This window comes from Cavia porcellus, unplaced genomic scaffold (assembly GCF_034190915.1).
Source record: "Cavia porcellus strain 051 isolate PalLab524CR breed Dunkin Hartley unplaced genomic scaffold, mCavPor4.1 scaffold_4, whole genome shotgun sequence".
Lineage (NCBI taxonomy): Eukaryota > Metazoa > Chordata > Mammalia > Rodentia > Caviidae > Cavia > Cavia porcellus.
This window is the reverse complement of record NW_026947487.1, coordinates 34,703,469-34,717,655: the sequence shown is the minus strand read 5'-3', so window position 1 is coordinate 34,717,655 and position 14,187 is coordinate 34,703,469.

The window sequence follows — 14,187 nt, the reverse complement described above, 5'->3', positions numbered from 1 at the left end:
AAATATTAGTTTTTCTGTTATACAAATATAATAACATGTCACTTTATAATATGGGTGGATACTGATGGATACATTTATCATTACTTGATAGATATTTATTGAGAAAATACCATTATAATTCTCCCTTATCAATTTTGTTACATATCATTCAATAAATATAATTTTGCTACTAATACCTTACAAATTAATTGCCTTCCTTAATTATGTATGACCCATTGCAAATTAACATAATCATATAATCACTCATCCATATGAGATTTTCATTTTTATGTTTTAAAAACATGCAAAATATTTAATAATTTTAATTTTCTACATTATTTTAATATAAACCGTAACAAATTTGATACTAGGAGAATGACATTCTATGTTTATAGTATTTCTAAATAATATAGTATTATATTATAGCCTAAAGTATTTCATTCTAACTTAACCTTAAATTGCTACTATTATTCCTAAGAATGACATATTTCAGAAAAATACAATAAAGATTATAGACAAAGTTTTATGTATTTGTTTATATGAGAAAATTAAACTGAAATACATGAAAAAATTTAAAAATAAAAATTTAAAATGGAAAATTAAAAAAAAAATTCTAAAAATTTATTTCCAAAATGTAATTTAGAAAATGAAGCACATTTTTTAAATCACAAAAAAATACACAAGAACAAAAAAATGACTTAAACTTTGGCATGGTAGTGCACATCTGTTTTCCTATAGTCAGGAGGCTGAGGCAGGAGGATCATTTTAACTGTGAGCCAGGCTGGGCTCCTTAGTGTGTTCTAGTCCAGCATGAACTACATAGCAAGATGCTGTCTCAAAAGACAAAACTAGAAACAAATAACAGAAAGAAAGAGAGAGATAAAAAAGAAAAAAAGAAAGAAAGAAAAAACAAAGAAAGTGAATATAATGTTCTAGAAAAATAGAATATGTATGATTTTTATTGTTTTGTTTCATTTCTACAGTTAATTTGATGAGATACTGATTATACAATTTAGAAGAAATGGAATTTTAGGAAAAAATGATTCAGTCTACCCAGGGAATAAAAATTATGTCTCCATAGAGGAAAAAGTAATAAAAATGCATCATAAATTATATTGGGACTAAAAGTATTTTATTATATTACATAAGTGCATTTAAATAAAACAATAATTCTGTTATTGTTGACTTTCTTGAATTTGCTACTTCATAAATTTCTAAAGAATAAGAAATGACATTATAGTTTGGTTGTTTTAAAAATAAATTCTAAAACATAAGACAGTCATCAAGGAATATCTATGAGTTTTCAAAAAGTAGACAGGTCGAGCTCTGAACTCACCAGATAGTAACAGTTAAACATCATTGCTGAGAAAAGTAAAAGTATAGAGTTCAATTAGATAGGAACAGTCACTGGAACAAAACAGAGAGCTGAAGAAAAATTATGGAAAGTGGAACTTCCTGAATTTAATGTGGCATTAAATAGATATTAGACATTGTTGGAAGAATTTTCTCATTAAGTGGCCAAACATAATGCAAGAATCCATCACATGTAATAGTAAGACTAAAATTAAAGTCCTAATTATAAAAGACATATTGTGACTCAGAAAAAATTGAACACTTTTCATTAGATTAAACTTCTTAAATCTGCAATTTTTGTTATATTTGATTACTACAGTATTAAAGATTTACATTAAAAAGATGATAAAGAACATATAATAAGTAAATTAGGAAAGATGGGTGGCATATTTTATAGCATGAAGAATTTAATATTTAGAACCTACCAATGAAATATAAAGCAAGAAAAATGTATGAAAGGAAAAAATTTACAGAATAAGACACATTAGCTGATATATATAAATATGATACTTGAACACTTATAAAATAAATTTGTATAATAAGTATATGAACACTCTAAGATCAAGGTACTTGTACGAAAAATTATCTAAGATGACATAAATTGAAGGAGATTGTATATCAATGGATTCTTGTCGGCTTGTAGAAAGAATGATTATCATTTCAGCTACTCATTAACCATTTTAATATAGTTGAATAAAACTAAGGGAAACATAGTGAATTCATAAGTAATATAATGCAGTATAGGTTAATGCTATATGCCAAAACTGTAGTTGGTCTTTAAAATAGCACCAGATGAAAAATTAAAACTCATTTTTCTAATTAAAGCAAATTAAAATCCAATTAGACACCATAAGCTTATATCGAGATACTAATGTTGTTGGATCTAACAGTTGTGTGCATGTTGATGATGGTTAAACTCTAAGCATTGATTATGACTGAATTCTTGTGCCTGAAAAGCCACCAATAACTTTATTATTTAATACTGATTTATTAAATGAATTACTGCTAACTTTTAACTTCCCCCTATGAATAGCAATGGAACTGCCAGTTTCATTCTTCAGATCCTCTACTCACATATGTTTAGTCTACCAGTTGTCCCTTTGAGTCTGTTCTGAAGGTCCAACCTACTAATGTCAAATGGGGAACTGCAGAAGGACACCTTCTCTGTGTCTCTCTGTATCTAACGTGTAAATAAAACCATCACTAAATACACAAATTTTTAAATAAAAAATAATAAATCAGGACTTAGTAAGATGAGTCTTCTTCTTCAAAAGGATAACTGCAAGGGGCAAAAGGGAGTTTCACAACAGAGAAACAACCATGACCATGAGGTCTGCTGCTATCACAAATGTTAAGCAAAAAGGGGCTTTCTTTTACACGGAGAATGTATACACCCAAAAAGAGCTCAGTGTGGCGAAGTGTGAGATCATATTTTCACTGAGCCAGCATGTTCTCAGAAGGGTTTGATACAGCTCAGGCAGGAAGTAGACCGAAGTTTGTGGTCCTGGAGGAAAGAGGAAACCTTAAAGTTTAAAAGTATGTTGTCCCAGTTGATAAATGGAGAAAAGAAGCTCAGCTAATCAAACAGTAACAGGAGTTTTGAGATTTCTTGTCTGCTTTGGGTAAATAAGGCTTTTATGCATTGTTTATGCACTATGAGAAGGTGTATTCTTATTTTTGTGGTGTGTCATTTACCTGAACAAAGAAGCAGAGATAGGGTGGGAAGGTGGGATTTGCAATGTGTAGGATTTTACAAAAGTTCCGAGTTCATGGAAGTTCAACACTGTCGCTAATGACATTCACTTTCTTAGTTCCCAAAATCTGCTTGTCTTGACACAAATTGTCTCTTCTGATTACAGTATTCTAACATAAATTTTGTAATATATGTTATCATTTATTCCTGTAGTAAAGAAATTAACCTTAGTCTCCTTTTGTTATTTTTTGTTTTCCTTTAGAAAGTCCCTGAAATAAAATGTTGCAATAAATGGCTACATTTTAGAAATGAAAGAATGTATTTTACAGATAATTTACTATTTATCTCCCCTCAGAAGCATCACCAATCTGGTCACCCAAGTACAGTATTACAAACTCACCAACCTGCTGGCCCAAGTACAGTATTCCTACAATGCATTTCCAAGCTCTTACTGTGCCCAAAGTTATTATTTGTATATTTTTGTTGTACAATAGTCTCTCAAACGTTGCTAGCAAAAGTCAGGGCTTCTTTTGCTCAATTCAGATATAAAGAAGAAAATGATAAAGTGCAGCTCCCTTAGTGTCACCAGCACTGAGCTCTGAATTCCAGCGACTTTCAGATCCCAATATTATCAGCTGCCCCCATTACTCTCTTGGCAGCCAAAGCTGGCAGCACCTGGAAGGTCTCCAGCGCTTTCTGTCATTCTCCAGGTGCCAGTTGCTCTCAGGAAGACCAGGCCCGGCTGCTGACTACTTTTTATACTAGAAGCTTTTAGTGACAGCAGTTTTAGTACTACCAGCTCAACATACTCTCCTTGATGCTAGAATTACAAACAGGCAAAATAAAACCATCTGAAAGAAGCTTTACTAGTTTGTATGCAATGACACAGAGAAAGCAGTGTACAGACAGATCCAGAAAGGATAAAAGACATCTGTTTACATAGACAAAATGATGCAATCACTGATGCCTACCATCTAGAGTCCTGCTGGTTAATCACAGACTCTCTCTTTAGTCATGGATAGAGAAGAGACTCCTCATGGAGCAGAGCAGGGATACTTAACATGGCTATGGAGCGACAGAGCCATCCAGATGTCTTTACGAGGCAAAGTAACAATATGCCTGCATATGTCTAACGCAGCCACCACAGCCAAAGCAAAGATCTCCTGAAACAAAAGTGTACCAATTGTGACAGTTGTGACAGTTGTGACAGTCAAATGTTGAAAATAAAATAATAAGCTAGAAAATGGCCATTTGAAAGATCTAATAAAGGGACTTTTTCTTCTGTTTTGGATTTACCTCTGTGTTGGTCTACCAGTAATACAGACATCTACCTTAAAATTCTTTTATTGAAAAGAATTATCCAATCTTTTCATCCTGATGAAAGTGCAAGTTTGCATGAAACTTTCATAAATTATGTCTACATCTAACATAACAAAATAACAAGAACTATCATAAATGGTAAAATAATCCACATGAATTCAATTTAAATATTTGATGATAAGTACCATAAGTCAATATTGATAGATTCACTTTCTTTTGCTTAAAGTTATTATCAAAAATCTTCCCTTGCACTCATGTGAGCATCTCCTGACCAAGTTACCTGTAAGAGAACATATAGTTTAACTCTTCTCAGCAAAACAAAGAAACAAAACAAACAAAAAAACAAAAGAACAGCTTTAATCAGATTAGAAACCATTATTTACCTTCCCAGCAATTAATTTGAAAGTCATATTTCATGATCACTATTCTTCCTGTTTTACAATCTTACCCTTCTCAAAGCAAAGCAAAACCTCCTCAGCAAATGTTTTGGTATCTCATCAACATTCTCACAATTTCATAAACCATCAGTGATATTATAAGTTTCCTTTTTATTTAATAATGTCTTATATCCATATATCATTTAGAATTTTCACATCCTACTTGATCTTCCCTAAAGGTTTTCCAATAAACTGCAGATAGAATTTCTTCATTTCCTTATCCTCCGTTATTTTAATTTACAGAAGTTTTCTTTCAGGTCTCCTTTCCAATAAAATTATTTTTTCCAGAACCATCAAAACTATGTGTTTTGAAATTTAACATTTAGTTCTGTGTGGGTTTTTTTTTTTTTTTTGAAATTTCTCAACATGATTTATCATAAGGAAACAAATTTTCTCTTTCAAAAACGTTGACACCATCCATTTCTGAATTTCTTCCTATGACACTGATTTTTATTGTTTTTCTTTTCCTCTAAATTGTATATAAATTAATTGCAGTTGGCCTGAACTTTTCTTTCCAATGTTGTTTCAGTTAAAGTATATGGTGCTCATTGTATATTTTTTCGTATAGTTTGTAGTCATATTTCTCCTATAAACCTTTAAATTGTTTGGTTTCTGTGCAATGTCGTCACATTCTGTTTCGTTTAATACCATTTTCATAGAAATTCTCTTGGAAATTTCCATGTGAAGATTAATGTTTTTAAGCTCAGTATTTCTCTTCCTATTGTCTTTATTTTATTCACTTTGCCTCTGTCTAAATATTGACAAAAGTATATGAGTACTTCCGAAAGATTCTGTGTCATTCACAATTGTCCAATACAAAGTATTTTTTTTTTTTTTTTGTTCTTTGGCAATATCATCTAGAGTCCTGCTCTAAGCTTTATTATTTTGCTAGCCAGCAAATGCATTAAATTAAATTAATAAAATTATGTATATATGATTAAACACTGATGGTCAACTTAAACCCCAGCTGAACTAAATTAGCATGGTACCAAGTGTAGAAGGCCCACCTGAGGACTCTGCCAGCTAAAAAGGAGACCTGGAGAGGAAGAGTAGTGTTGTTGGTTCCCTATGGAGTTGTTGTTTGGAGCTGTTGGTTTTCCTGGAAGACCTTCTCACACTGGCTTCCCTGACACAAACTCAGCTGTTATCCAAGGAGCTCAGGATCTCATCTTTGCTTAGAATGGCTGTGGTACTTTTTGAGGGAGTCCTGTGCCTTATTTTGAGTGTTGTTTCTTGGCTCCAGTGCAGAACAGTCAACCAACTGGCACAGATTCTTTACCCTGCTGGCATAGACTTTGTAGCTTCCACCACTGACCTTTGGGCCTTCTCAGTGTAGATCCATGAAATAGACTTGCATGAGTCATAGCCGTGAGCTTAGGGCTTCAGTTGGACTCATGAGAAGCATTGTCATGGATTAGGTTTTCAGCTGGACTCATGCAAGTTATTGCCATGGGATCCAGGCTTTCTGCTGTATTCTCTAGGTCTTTAGTGTGTGGACAGATTTCTTGCACTTTCTTTGTTTTTGACTCGTTGTGTGACCATTATAAATAATATTATAAATTATGTGTCCTGCATTGTCTTGTTCTCTTGTTCTGTTTGCAAATCCTGACAATTTTACACATATATATATATATATATATATATATATGTTAATATATACACACACACATATATATATACATATTATATATACATATATTAAATTTGTTCTACAATTTTGGAAAAGATAATCACGTTTTTATTTGTGTGGGAAAGAAGATGATGATCATGTTTGTCACCCATTGGAGAGTTTGCAAATGAAAACAAAATTTTCCCAAAGGCTTCAGTTCACAAACCAAGTTGTTTGTAAACAAAAGTGTTTGTGACCTGATGTACCACTATCACTAGGCTTTTCATTTTAGTATCCACCTTTCTGTTATGGAAATCTATCCGTATAAATATTCTAGCAATATTTATTATGGTATATATCTTCTAATTTTTGTTTACAAACTTAATTTTAATCTCTGTGGTGATAACTATTTCATTAACTGAGTTTACTGGTCCATCTACAATGTAAAACAATATTTGGTGATTCTTAGTTTGTGGTTTTGTTTTTAATGCTCCATTTAATTCATGGTAAATAGGAGTTCCAATTATTGTGATTTTTTTTTCCTGTCTTTCTTTTTTGGATAAGATTAAGTAGTTAATTAAACATATTGCTACAGTTGAATGAGAAAAAAAAGAGTCACTCTATCTTTTTCTTTCGTCACTTTTATCTGTCTATCCTGGCATCCATTTGTTTTTTATCTTTCATAAGACCAAAGGAAAATTATAGCATTTAGCTAACATACTGTATCCCAGTGGGTCTCAATATAAAAGACAGTGACTTTGTCAACCTATCCAACTGCCTGAGATCCAGATTTCCTATTACACTATTCATAATCAATCATCTCTGATACTATTTTGGTCATATACACTAATTTTGATACTGAAGACCTGGAATTTTCCTTTCGTTTTTAAAGCATCCCCAGCTTCACATATTTTGTGTTGTAGTTACCACTAATCTTGCTGATTGTGCAACCTAAATACATAAATTTCCTAATTTGTAAATCTGTTCATGTTTTTATTTGTATTTATATGAAGGTTGCATTAGACAGGTTTGGTATATTTGGAGGATGGGGTAGGGAGAAAGTTGATAAGGTAACAAGTATGTGCTCACATGTCTTCTGCATTGCATATGGTTTCAATGATTAAAGGCAAGGAAGGATATAGATACATACATTCAGTCCAACACTTTAACAAAAATTAAGATTTTCTTTTTTAATATGAAATTTTTAAGAAACTTTACATTGCAATAATTTAGATCTAAAATGTGATCCCAGAATCTCATGTGTGGCTTTCAGAAGGTGATCAGATGATGGGCTGTTACATTTATCAGTGGAATAAATTAGGAGTTTAAAGCTGACTGTGCTCTTAGAAGATGGGGTCTCATGAAGGTGTGGCCTTGAGGCATGACCTGTGTGGGAAGCCCTGTAATCGGCTGCCACCTTACATCTGCAGGCCTCACCACCTTAACTCCCTCTAGGAGTTAAGTTTGATAGTTAAGCAGCACCGTGCCCACCTTGCTTGTTTGGCTCATTAAGGGATTATGCTAATCTGCCCACTTTGTGAGCCTGCCTGTGCAGGAAATTTGAATGGACCTATATTTGAATGGACCTATAACCCTCAGTCTTGCCAGTGTTGCTAAGTTACCTGCTGGCATCTCAGAACCCAAATCTCTCCTCCCCAATACCCTATATTTTTGATACTCCTTCCTTGAATAAATGAGACTTGACCCAACTTCTTCGTTTTGTCTCCGTTTCTTGCGTCTTTTGTTTCCTTTTCATCCCCACTCTCCCTCTAGGGTGGCCGTGGACTTACCCACAGGCCGGGACAGACCTGGAAGGGTATGTTATGTCCAGGCTCTTCCCTTCTGTCTCTACTTCCCGAATGTGGCTAGGTTATCACAGTTCCTTGCCCCGCCCTTCTATCATGCTGTTTCTGCCTAATAATCAGCCAACTATCAGTTGAAATCTTTAAAATCAACATCCAAAAAAATCCCTCTACCCTTAAATTGCCGTTGTTGGGTCGCAAAAGCGACAGACATGTGTATCATGAAAAAAAAAAAAAAAAAAGAAAAAGAAAACATAGATCCACAGTGCATACCTGGATGGTCTCTTCACTGACTAGAGAAGAAATTAATCTCCCTCCCCTGTCTCCCTTTCCCCTCCCCAGCCCTCCTCCTCTCTCCTTTCCCCTCTGAGTGTTCTCTCTCTTCCTTTCCCTCTCTTCCTTCCATTGCTTCCTCCCCTTTTCCAGATTGGTCTGGGGACTAGAATAACAACTTCATCAGCTACATTGACTATTAGGAAGAGTTCTGCTGGCCTGGAAGTCTCTAGATTGCTCTTACTTTTATGGAATTCAGATGGCCAAAGTCAGGGGTCGTTCCTTCACAATTTATTAGACTACTTTTAGAAACCTCATCCTTGTAAATTCTTTTGCAGTTCTTCTGAGAGATAAATCTTTCTAAAAGCATTTTCATCGATTGTAAAACTCAGGACTGTCTTTCTTAATGACCTGAGGGTCATCTCTTTGAAATGTAATTAAGGAATAAAGCACTCCTGTCCTTCAGTCTTTCTGAGAGGGTAGGAACTCAATTGGTAGGTACTTTCCCCAGGTTTTAAAACTGCTTTCTGTTATGAAGACAGAAGAAAGTTTACTTTCTCTGGGCAAGTCCAATTAGCACAAATGACTTAAGACTCCCCACCTCTCTTCACCTTTTAAGCATTACTGTTTCAGGAGAGTTTGAGGTCACAGTGCTTCTTCCTTGTCTTGCTACTTTAGTGTGATGTTTCTTTTGACTACAGTTCAAATCAAATCATTCATTCAAAAATACTTGGGTAGAAAAAGAGTAAGATTGAAGTAATATAAAATACTCACCAGAAATCTATTTTTTGCTTTAAACACTGACAACCACACAAGAAGTATCATATGATTATTTTGAAATCAGTGTAACATCTAGGATAACTTTTTATCACCATGTGTTTTCATGAACAAGATGTACATTATGCTTACATTATACATAATTTCTTTTTATACTTATTTTATTATTAACATGATTCGAATTTCTGTCTAAACTTAAATTTCCAGTGTATATCTTTGTTTCAGTGACTAAAAAATAGTAACTGGGTATTATATATGATCAAGGTATTTTATGTAGTTTGTTTCCTGAGGATATATAATTTTTAGATTCAAAATATCTAATTCTTCTGAGTGAGCTTTTGTGATTTGTGTCTTCTTAGTTTTCCTAATATGTTTATTTTCATACATATTTGAACCATGCTTAGAGTCCATAATATTCTTTTATGATGCTTCTAATGTCTATAAGCCACTTGAATATTTGTGATAGTAGTGATATAGAGGAATGAAACTCCCAATCTACCATATGTCTGGTACGAGTTTGTGTTCTCTAATATCAAAGAATGAATTTTAGGGACAATTTAGGTTAAGAGCAGAATATATTTAATGAAAGAAAGGGTGCTTCTGTCAGAGAGAGACAGAAGGGGTCCCACAAGGGTTGCGAAAGACTTTGTCTTTTCTAGGGTCCACGATGGGGAAAACTAGGAACTCTCAAGGCAGACAGGCATGAGGTGAGACAGAACTATGGTCCACCAACAAGATTAATTATTCATGTAAAATTGGCCAAATCAGGGACAAATGAGGAAGCCAGTCACCAACAAGTGGGCCTTCTTATGGAGCAGTGAGTCTTCCTATATGGGGTTGGGATGGTGGTTCTTGGCTTCCTCAAAGTGATCCCTATCTATTTAGAATGCCAGTCCCTAATGTTCATGTTTCAGGTGTGGTTGCATTTGTTTTGCCTTTTGTCCTGAGATCTGGCCCAGTTCTGGAGGTATCTGCTTCCTACAATGTCACAAGATATCTAGTCCTGAGTGCCAGCCCCTTCCAGGCCCCTAGCCCTGTCTGACTACCTACAACATTTCTAAATTAGCTGCCTATAACAACAGTTAATGGCTCCCTTTCTCTCTCTCTCTCTGTCTCTGTCTCTGTCTCTCTCTCTGTCTCTGTCTCTCTCTCTCTGTCTCTCTCTCTCTCTCTCTCTCTCTCTCTCTCTCTCTCTCTCTGTATCTCTCCCCAATCCTTTCTGTTTGCTTCATCTAGCACTAGAACTTTATAATGTTCTTTTGAAAAGAAAGTAGCTCTGACTTTATTTATGCTTATATATCTGTTTTTTCGTTTTCTGTTTTATTAATGTTTGTTTATAACATTTCATTTCTTCTGGTCTTTATTTTGAAATTCTTCTATTAGTTATGTAAAAACTCATTTAGACATTACCATATCCTTTTTGTTCCTATAGATAATGTTTTGCTTAAAAGGTTGAGAAAACTAACAAGACACTGTCCACATAATTTTATGAATGCAGCATATGCTGGTTAAAAAGCCATGAAACTCCAAACCAATAGGCATTAAATCTGATTCTACAATCCTTTATAAAATCTTAGAAAAGAAAGTTCCTAGATATTTTGCAAATGGAAAGGGTACCAAGAAATGAAGGGAGGTGTACAGAAAATAACAAGAACTAAGATGTGCTGTGCGCAGGTACCAACTTTCATGATGTATGTAATCATATGTACTGTGAACATGTATGAATAAAAATATTTTAAAATTTAAAAAGTTCATCATATATACAAAGATGATAAAATACTTTGACTGTAACCCAGTAATGAAAGCCTAAAACAACATTTAAACAGCAATATGTTCAATTAATATTGACTAGATAACTTTTTTAAAGCATGATTATCACAGTAGTAGAGGAAAATAAATTGACAAGTTCAGTGTCAATACATAACCTAAAAATCAGTAAAGGAATAATAGGAACCTGTCTTGGCTGATAAAAGTCATCCACTCAAAACTTCCATTTAACCTTACATGATACTTGGCAAACTAACTGCTTCTACTTGCCATCACTCCAAGCACAGAATAAAGCAAAATTCTTGACCGAAGTACAAAGAGAATAAGAAAGAATTTTTATAATTGGAAAGAAGAACTGCTTGTTTATACAGGAGGGTAATAGATATAGTCACAATGACATTCTTTTACCCAAAGTGATCTACTGCTTTCACTTAACCAAAGCAGTAGCATTTGGGTTTTTAGTTAACTGTGGGTTTTTAAAAATTTTTGTTTGTTTGTTTTCTTGTTTTAGAAATTGATATGCTGCTTTGAAAATATCTCTAGGAAAGCAAATAACCTAAAGTTAATGAATTTCAAAAAAAATAATGAAATCTTCACTGTATAATTCCAAAACATAAACACACTCTGAATTCACACTGTAATATGAGCGTGAACATATTGATCTGATCCTGGTACAGATCTGACTCTGGCTGGCAAACTCTATATGTAGACACTAAAATACTTTAAAGATGAATGGATAATATTTGCAAGTAATTTGGCACAATTTGATGTCCCTTTTCAAATAAAGAGATCCAACATTTAAACTATAGTTCATACACAAGTTATATCAATTTGGTAATAAGCTCTTACCATTTCTCTTCTACTATGAATTTGCAAAACTTTAAAATGATTATAGATATTAACTCTCAGCAATATTTTAAATGCTTTTTACAGTCTAGACAGATTCATATCTAAAAGCATTAAATGTTTGCATAATATGGTTATCTGTATTATTTTAGAACATCTGTGATATTTGCTTTCATGATTTACAAAATTTACTCCCAAATATATTATTATTTAGGGATACACTCAGATTTTTTTAAAAAAGCTTCATTCTGACTTTTAATATTTAAAACACTAATTCATCTGAACCACATGCCTGTTGTGTGAGTTCCTAAATTTCTTTCTTTCCAAACTGGCATTTAAGAATACCCAAGGGCAGGAATAAGTATATCTTTCCCTTGAAGTAGCATGACTTGTACATATGATGTTTCCATTATATTCATGTCAATTTCTATGGTTGGCATATTTTCTTATTTATCACTCATGAATATTTTTGGATATATTACTTTTCATTTATTTGTTGTACAAAGCTCAGATCTCATTGTAGAGCATCTCAAATAAGAGCAAATTTTCATTCCATATCACTTAGAAAAGTGTTTTCAACCTCAGTATTAAATGTAAAAATACAATTACTTGTACTTACAGTGAATATTTTTATTTAGCTATTTATTTGAATAGAAAAGTAGGATCAGGATGGTATTTAGGCATTAATTTGTGAGGTTTATCAAATTTACCATTTCTATAGCTCAATAAGTTACATGCATTTAGTCTTTCTAAAATTCTGAAGTGAGTGTCTGTAAAATAATTTTTAAAAAGCCAGTGAAAGCATTTCTATTAGTATGGAGTTAAAATGCAAAATAAAAGTATACAATAAAAATGTAACATCCTTAACACAGTAGAGTAATAAAGGAAAAGGTAAATGGATTGGTAATGTGATTTGAAGGGTAAGTTATTCAAAAGCCATTGTAAGGCATATAAAATATATATTTGATTTTAGGGACACTATTTCCTCCCTCGTTTTCATAGTGCAGAGTTTATGACCAAGTTTATACCTGTCCAAATTTGAGCTAAAGAAAGGCTCATAAACTAGATTATATATGGTAGAATGAGATAGACAACCCATATTAATCTTATTCTTTTATGTTAAGAAACTTCTTTATTTTTCATTGTCTTTCATCGCACATTTAATCTATTCTTTCTGAGTGATATACTGACAAAAAATAAAATGTAGAAACTTGGCAATAATTTAAAATGCATTGAAATCTATAGCCCATCACCATCCATCTAAGGTGACAAATAGAAAATTTGGAAAAATAACTCTTAGTTGATCTAGAAAATCACAGATAATAGAAAATGAAGACCAGAAAAAAATGATCATAATCTTTGAAATAATTTTCTTTTCCAACTTTGCCAAGCCAAAAAAAAAAAAAAATGTTTTGGGTACAATAGAGCAGTGGTTATGCTGATGATGGACAAATCTAGAACAACCCTTACTTCGTAAGTAATTATATTGAAAAGGAAAGTAAATATGCAAATTTCTGAAAATTAATTTATATTGTGGTTTTACAAAGAGAAGTAGCTACTAAAAATACAAACTCATATTCAAGTCTCAATAATATTATTTCATTAAAAAAAGTTTCCTAGTTTCTGTTTCTAATTGTCAAGCCTTGTAGAATATCCAGTGACATGAGGCACAATTTGTTTCATCAAATAAAGAGGTTTCTTCTCTTAAATTAAAAGGTTTCATGCCAGTAAATTCCCAGTAAATTTGAGGTTTTGGGTAGGTGTTTAACTGAATTCTGTGTTTTACTTGTGTTTCATTACTTTTTTCTCTAATGCCTATGCTTCTCTATTTTGTAGTAACATCTACATGGAATGTAATCATAACCTTTTCTAGGCATTTGATGGCTATAACTTAAAGGCTTTCCTTGTTTATGATAATTTTAAGCCTTTGGAGAAGAATTAGCCTGTTATTTTTTTTGGATGTATAACAAGTTTGATATTTTTGAGGTTTTCATTGTGATTATATGTTGCTCATAAGTTTTGACAACGATGAACAAGAAACAGAAAGCCAGTATGCAGTATGACATCTTGCATGATACCATGTTAACCTTGATCATTTGACTGAGGGAGTACTTGCCAGGTTTCTGCACTATAAAATAACTGCTGGAATTTTTTGAAACAAGTCAGTATGAATCAGCTGTTCCTAAGTAGTTCAGAATTACTTTTCAACTCCTTATGAGAGGATGTAACTGCATAAATTAGTTATTGCTCATTGCTAATGAGAGATTCTTCCAAAAACCCACGTGAATGTTCAAACCTCTTATATTAAATGATACGCTATTTATATATGTC